The sequence below is a fragment of the Arvicanthis niloticus genome, chromosome 19 (genome assembly GCF_011762505.2).
Source record: "Arvicanthis niloticus isolate mArvNil1 chromosome 19, mArvNil1.pat.X, whole genome shotgun sequence".
In the NCBI taxonomy this organism is placed as follows: Eukaryota; Metazoa; Chordata; class Mammalia; order Rodentia; family Muridae; genus Arvicanthis; species Arvicanthis niloticus.
Genome location: NC_047676.1, coordinates 39,026,882 through 39,035,138, shown reverse-complemented (window position 1 = coordinate 39,035,138; position 8,257 = coordinate 39,026,882). Strand labels below are relative to the sequence as shown.

The window sequence follows — 8,257 nt, the reverse complement described above, 5'->3', positions numbered from 1 at the left end:
TTTCTTTTTACAGATCAAAAAGTATATTTATTTAGAAAAGTAGATTCAGCACCTTAAATGCAAAACCAGGCTGGACTGAGCTTGTATTTCCTGATAGTCTACTCCTAACCCTAAGGAAGAAGTAATGCACCATCCATCCACATGCCCAGGTATCTGATCCAGGCTGGAAAAACAAACTTAGAATAGTCCCAAGTCAATATGGAAAGCCATGGTAGAGAAACCTAAGATTTCTCAGAAATAGTTTTAAGTGGGAAGCTTCTAATCTTACCTGATTAGTGCTTTTCTGTGAGTTTCTCAGTATGAGTGCAAGCCTCTTACAAAGCACCTTCAAAAACAAGTTATGGCCACAAGTCTGGAAAGCTCTATACAAGAACTATGTAAATGATGGTTAAAGAAAATTGAGGACTAGATCCCCTTGTGTCCCACAGTTGGAATAAGTAGTTGAAGCCTAGTTGGTTTTCTTCTTTTTGGCAGATGGTCGTCACTCAAATACATCTCCTACCCCTGCTGCCTTTTGTTTAAAGAATTTTGTGTTCTGGGCACTCACTCTCTTGGTCCCATGCAGAGTCAAATGAAGTGGTATCTTTTTTTAAATTAATTTTTATTGGCTATTTTATTTACATTTCAGATATTATTCCCTTTCCCCATCCCCCCCTCAGAAATCCCCATTCCATCTCCCCCTCCTGCTTCTATGAGGATGTACCTCCCACCCACCCACCCCTAACTCCCTGCCCTTGAATTCCCCCACACTGAGGCATCCAGCCTTCATGGACCAAGGACCTCCTCTCTCACTTATGCCTGATAAGGCTATTCTCCCCTACATTTATAGCTGGAGCCATGGGTCCCTCCCTACGTGCTCCCAGGCTGGTGGTTTAGATCCTGGGAGCTCTGGCTGGTTGGTATTGTTGCTCTCCCCATGTATCTTGATCCACAAGGTGGGTGTACTTGGTGTGACCAGACCGTCCAAAATTCTTGACCTGCATGACTTTGGAAGAATGGTTTTGTTAAAATGATGCTCAAAAGTAGTTACACTAAGATCTCTCTTGAAGACTTCTTCATCCTCATCCATGAAGAAGGCACTTCGGTGATAATACTTTTGTAAAAACTTGTATTTGCCTTTAACAGCTTTGCTGGTAATGACTTTGCCATTTGCCCAAAGTTCTGCCTGCCATTCTTCCTCAGTCAGGTTTCTCATATGTTCAATTTCTGCTTTCTCCTTTGCAAGGGCTTCTCAGTCTTCTCTCTCCCTCTTGATTCTTTTGAGCTCATGGACTTTCCATGCCTCGTATTCCTCCCCCTCCCCCATTTTCATCATCAATGTTGAGTGCATCCAGATTCTGACTCAGACGTCTCCCCAGAGCGTCCTTCATTTCTTCATCGTCAATTTCTTTCTCCTCATCCTCACTGCTATCTTCTGGTTCCACCCGCCAAGCATCTTCCTTTACTTCTGAGTCACTTTCTCCTACTACTTCAGGCTCTGCTATTTTTCCATGTCGAGCCAATCTCTCTTCCACATCTTCACTAATGCGGTTCTGTAAACGCCGAAGTTGGGGGTCACTGGATGAATCCTCCTCCTGTTCCTCAGGCTCTGCTTCTTGTTCCTTGGCTTTCTTAATGAGCTGAATTTCTTCATAGTCTTCATCTGAGGACTTCATAGGGGCATTATCTGGTCTCTTTCCGGACACATACCATTTTACCTTCACTTTTTCCATTGAAATCTCACTTTTCTCATTGCGAACTGGGACGGACCCAGCCATAGACTGAATGGGCGGCTGCTTTATGAGTGTGCTTGGGACCGACAGGATGACGGCCGTGGAGACTCCTCAAAATGGACTGAATCCAACAAGGAAGAGCAAGGAACAGAATATCACTTCCCACCGAGCTTTGCCCGACACTGTTGCTCGACTGACAGAGACGATGACTTTTATTGGGTCCATGGCACATGCGCAAAAGGGACATTCAATTCGGCAACAGTGTCGTTCACCGACAGCTAGAGATGACCTCTCTAGTCGCTGGGTCCCTCAAAAGCTGTCTGTAAAGAAGCCTGATTGCTGTAGAGTCACTGTTAGCTGCCCATGGATGTGCCTGATGGTTAACAACTAATATCCTCAAAAAGAACATAATTTTACTATATTCTTTCAGAATTTCCAACAGAGAGATGTAGGTGTAGTGGTTGTTGGGAAGAGATCCTAAACCACTGGTTTTCCAGGCCGTGACTTTGTAATATATATTCTACTTGGGTAAGTACAAATTTTACAATCTCGACTTCTTTCAGGACTGTGGCAGGATAAATAAGACTAGATTCTGCATGTGAGTCTTCAATTGACATGATTTGTGGGACACAACCAACTTTTTCTTTTTTGTGTGAGAAGAGAAGGTAAACATAAAAATCAACTTAATTTTATAAGTTCTTCAAGTGTTTTGTGGATCATGTTTCTCTATACTGGACTGGCAACTGTTTGATTTCCCTGTTTTGCACCCAGGATGCGATCATCAGCCTGTCTCTAAAATTTCCCAGAGTGACACTATATCATAGCAATGTTATTGAAACATTTATGTTATGTGTTTGGAAGATTCATTTTCTAGAGTGTACTCAGAGAGGCCCTCTCCAGAAGCCCGGCTCTGCTTCTGCCGCTGGGGTATTCAGGCACCATTGAAGACTAGGCCAGAATGAAATGAGCAAAGCTTGTCTGGGCAGGGTGGGTTGACAGGATCTCAGTCTGAAGGGGGTTGAGGAGTGGAGCTTCTCCAAGACTGTTTGACTTCTGTATTACAGCTCTTCTTTGTTCTGAGAAGTGACATAGCTCTTCTAGATGATATTTAGTGAAATATTTCTCTTTATTTCAGGGTGTCAGGGGCTATAACACCTTGGGGAGTAGGTAGGGGCTTTTGAGGTGAGCATACATATATTATTGACTGGGGCTGAGGTGCTGGGAATGTTCATTTGCATGAAGAGGAATTTCAGATGCTTAAACCTATAATTTGGCCATCAGGACTTACATGAATACCTCAATGGTGGTAGAGGTGGGAGTGATGAAGCTATGTGTCCTGGGGCCTGCAGGGCTTGAGAATAGAGAGGGAGCATTGATCTTTACTCTTGCTGTTCTCAAGATGAGATTTTGGTCTTAAAAAGAGATTTTCTAGAGCAATATGAAGTCAAAATGAAAAGCCATGGTAGAGAAACCTAAGATTTTGAAATTTAACTAATTGAACACTACCCAATTCATTCCATGAAGCTACAGTTATGCTCATACCTAAACTACACAAAGATCCAACAAAGAAAGAGAACTTCAGACCAATCCCCCTTATGAATATTGATACAAAAATACTCAATACAATTCTCACAAACTGAATCCAAGAACACATCAAAACAATCATCCATCATGATCAAGTAGGCTTTATCAAACAAATGCAGGGATGGTTCAACATACAGATATCCATCAACATAATCCACTATATAAACAAACTCAAAGGAAAAACTCATATGATCATCTCACTAGATGCTGAGAAGGCATTTGACAAAATTCAACACCCCTGCATGGTAAAAGTCTTGGAAAAATCGGGAATTCAATTTAGGCCCATACCTAAACATAGTAAAAGCAATATACAGCAAGCTAGTAGCCATCATCAAACGCAATGGAGAGAAACTTAAAGCAATCCCACTAAAATCATGGACTAGATAAGGCTGCCCACTCTAACCCTACCTATTCAATATAGTACTTGAAGCCTTAGCCAGAACAATTAAACAACAAAAGGAAGTCAAAGGGATACAAATAGGAAAGGAAGAAGTCAAAATTTCACTATTAGCAGATGATATGATAGTATACTTAAGTGACCCCAAAACTTCCACCAGAGAACTCCTAAACCTGATAAACAACTTCAGCAAAGTGGCTGGATATAAAATTAACTCAAACAAATCAGTAGTCTTTCTTTACTCAAAGGATAAACAGGCTGAGAGAGAAATTAGGGAAATGACACCCTTCACAATAGTCACAAATAATATAAAATACCTTGGTGTGAATCTAACCAAGTAAGTAAAAGATTTGTATGACAATAACTTTAAGTCTCTGAAGAAAGAAATCAAAGAAGATCTCCGAAGATGGAAAGATCTCCCATGCTCATGTATTTGCAGGATTAATATAGTAAAAATGGCCATCTCGCCGAAAGCAATCTACAGATTCAATGCAATCCCCATCAAAATCCCAACTCAATTCTTCACAGAGTTAGAAAGAGCAATTCTCAAATTCATTTGGAATAACAAAAAACCCAGGATAGAAAAAACTATTCTCAACAATAAAAGATCTTCAGGGGGAATCACCATCCCTGACCTCAAACTGTACTACAGAGCAGTAGTGATAAAAATTGCATGGTATTGATACAGAGACAGGCAAGAAGATCAATGGAATAGAATTGAAGACCCAGAAATGAACCCACTTACCTATGGTTACTTTGTCTTTGAAAAGAAGCTAAAACCGTTCAGTGGAAAAAGGACAGAATTTTCAACAAATGGTGCTGGTTCAACTGGAGGTCAGCAAGTAGAAGAATGAAATGGATCCATTCTTATCTCCTTGTACAAAGCTCAAATCCAAGTGGATAAAGGACCTTTACATAAAACCAGATACACTGAAACTAATAGAAGAGAAGGTGGGGAAGAGCCTCAATCTCATGGGCACAGGGGAAATGTTCCTGAACAAAACACCAATGGCTTATGCTCTAAGATCAAGAATTGACAAATGGAACCTCATAAATGTTCCGGGCCCCTTCAAGTCCCCTTCACCCGCGAAAGAGACACGTGAGGCAGTGTTCGGGTGGTTACTACAACGAGGCTTTATTCTTGTATCAGCACAAGTGGAAGACCCCAAGCCCGAGAAAGGCACTGCTATATGTACCCTAGAGTGGTGTATTCACTTCTGATTAGCTGTTCACTCATTACCCCATATTACACCCTGGGATGGGCAGTGACTTTGGCGTGCTTTTGCCTTTTGCACCTGCGCAGTTAGTTGTTTACTTGTGGGAGCACAGGATGCTCGCGCCATCTTGTAATGGCTAATGTTGTCAAGCTCACTGCAGCTCCTAACATCTTCCCCTATCAATTTTATTAAGATGGAACAGCTTTTTGCCTATCAAGCGCGGCACCAACTCAGTGAGGGAAAGCAGAGGCCGGATCCCCTGTGCAAAATGAGATATTATAATGGGTTTCTTCTCTTGTCATCGTGCAATGAGTAATACTTCCCATACCCATTTCGATGCCTTTTGATGGGGAAAGGGAGCCTCTGCCCTGGGGTGCCACCCGGGGAGGAGGTTTCTTGGCATCAAACCTTTGTGCAATCAGGCATACTTTCGGGAAATCTATCCACACTTGTGGAACATTCCCTGTCGAGTACCTACTCGCAAACACCTCTAAATATTCAGGTATCACAGTTATTCAGGCAAGGGCTGGCTAGACTTAGACCTCTCATCGACCCAGTGCAATGGGATGAACCGTTGGGGTGCATCGACTGAGGGTCTCAGTCATCAGATACTTTCTTAGCATAGATAACCAAATTTCAGGGGAAGATCCTTGCTCCAAGGCTACGAGTGCTTGGGCGATAGCGACCTTGTCACGTTTTTGTTGGGCTCTGAGCTTGCAGACCAACCATAACATGAACACTAATCCACAACATAGGGCTGCACCAAACAGGCCTATCCCCACCCTTTAAGAAAGAAAGAAAAGGCAGAGGTAAGCCAAGAAGTAAAATCGCCAGGGGTAACAGGGTCCACTTGTGTTCCATCAAGGCTCGAAATCCGGATCTGAAATCGCCGCTGCATCTGGTCCAGCTCTCTAGTCCAATTCCCTTGTAAATAAGCAGAAAGGTTATGGCTTTGAATAAATGTATCATTCAAAAATCTCAGAGGTGTAATACATAGATGTGGGGTTGCTGACACGCAGATCATTTGAACCACATCTGTGAGTTGTTCTACATGGGCTTGGAGCAAATCAACTCTCTGATTGACCAACAGAATGTCTGATGCCAAGTGTGCATCCACTTTCTGTAGAGTGGTCAAAGCCTCAGAAGTCTTTTCTGAAATTTGATTAACAACAGTAGCTGCTGTAACTTGATTAGCCATGGCTCTGCCGGCTGTCACAGCTGCAGCTGCAGAGATGGTAATAGCAGTGATAATGGCTGCAGTTATATCAAAATCTCTCTTCTGTCGAAATAAAGTCAAGGTCCCAGATGTCTGAACGGGGATAGGGATCCATAGTGGTATACTGGCTATTAGGGCCTGCTTATAGACAAGAGCAGACCAGCACTGGGACATAAAGCAAGTTACATTGGTACAAGTACTAAGGAGTTGTTGGATAGGATGAAAAGAAATGGAGGATACACACAAACTGGAGTGAGGCATTACAGTTAAGGGTCTAGGAGAAATTCTGTTTAGCAGAAGCGGCGCCTTTTAAGAAGGCAAGGGCATAGGTTTTGGAAAAGCAGATAGTATAGCCATCTAAATTCACTATATATACTAGGAACCAAATTTAGGAGAGTCCAAGTGAGAACTGAGAGCATCTGCAGATGAATCCTTCAGGGGGTCATTTTCAGGAACCGCGAGCTGCTGCGTCAGTCGCTCTGGCAGCTAAAATGGGTTGTCTTCTTCCTGTGGAAAAACACAAACCGCTCCCCTGGATCTTATTAAAATAGAATCCGGGCCTTTCCATTGACCAGTCAAAACATCTTTCCATTTTATCATTTCTTTTGGCCTAGTTGGTTCCAGGCAATGGCGATCAGCCGCTGTATTGCCCTGACTGTCCAAATTCAAAAAGTTGAGAGTAAAAAGTGCCAGAGAAACAGTAACCCGTGGCACCATGGGTAGAGCTTCCTCAACTTCTCCTTTTTGTTTTATCAAATAAGTTTTAAGGGTACGATGAGCACGCTCAATGATGCCCTGTCCCTGAGGGTTGTAAGGAAGACCCGTCAGGTGTGTCACCTCCATTTGGCAACAAAAATGTTGAAATTTTTGAGAAGTGTAGGCTGGTCCATTGTCCGTTTTAAGGATTTTAGGCTTTCCCCAGGCACTCCAAGCCTCGAAACAATGTTGAATAACATGAGCCGCCTTTTCTCCGGTCAATGGAGAGGCGAACATAACTCCAGAACAGGTATCAATGGAGACATGCAAATATTGTGATTTGCCAAAGGATGGGATGTGAGTAACATCCATTTGCCAGATCTGTAATGGCCTAATTCCCTGAGGGTTAATTCCGGTATGGGGAACAGGAAGGAATTGACAGCAGTTTTGGCATTGAGTCACGATATCTCTAGCCTCCTTTCTAGTAATGTTAAATTGACCTCGTAGCGTCTCAGCTGTCACATGAAACCTTTTATGAAAGGCTTTAGCCAAATCTAATTTTGGTGAAAGGGCAATTGCAATCAACTTTGTGGCTCGATCTGCCAGGTCATTTCCACGGGACATAGGTCCCGGTAAGCCTGAGTGAGCCCTAATATGAGTTATAAAGACAGGGAATCTTCGCTTAGCCAGGGTAAGCTGAATCTTTTGAAAAACTTCTACATGTCTTAATTAACCCAGATGTCTTAATGTCTTAATTATGCTAATTAAGATGCTAGATGTCTTAATTAACCCAGCAACTTCTAATGCTTTCACTGCATTAACCACATAGAAAGAATCTGAAACAATATTTAAGGGACCTGGAAAGATTTCCAGAACCTCTGACACCACTAAGCATTCCACAATTTGAGGTGAGGTTTCATGGTATTGTTTGGATGTAACCTTATCATTAACCACATAGGCACCCACTCCTGTTTTAGACCCGTCTGTATAAACTACCATTCCATCTGGGAGTGGCTCCTGAGATACAATATGTGGAAATATGATAGCTTGAGTTAAGGCAAATTGTAAGATGGGATGCTTAGGATAATGATTATCTATTTGACCATTGAAGGAAGTAACCAGCACTGCCCAAACATCAGAGGTCACCGTTAATATTTGGACTTGATGGGCAGTATAAGGCACTATCACAACCTTAGGCTCCCTTCCAAAATGGGTAATGGCTGCTTTTAGTCCACGAAGGGCAAGCTGAGCGACTGAATCTGGATACCTTTCAATAATCTTTGCGGGAGAAGCATTGGGATGAATCCATAACAAAGGCCCCTCCTGCCATAACACAGCAGTTGGTAAGTGTCTAGTTTTAAAAACACATAAGTCAAAGTTTTTGGTTTCATCTATGCGTTTTAGTTGGGCATCTTGTAAAGCATTTTCTACTACT

At 42.4% G+C, this 8,257-nt stretch overlaps 1 pseudogene; it reads right to left on the bottom strand.

The window, feature by feature from the left end:
- Nucleotides 1-448: 448 nt before the first annotated feature.
- Nucleotides 449-8,257, bottom strand: part of LOC117723813 (microfibrillar-associated protein 1A pseudogene) — a 29,886-nt pseudogene continuing 22,077 nt past the window's right edge.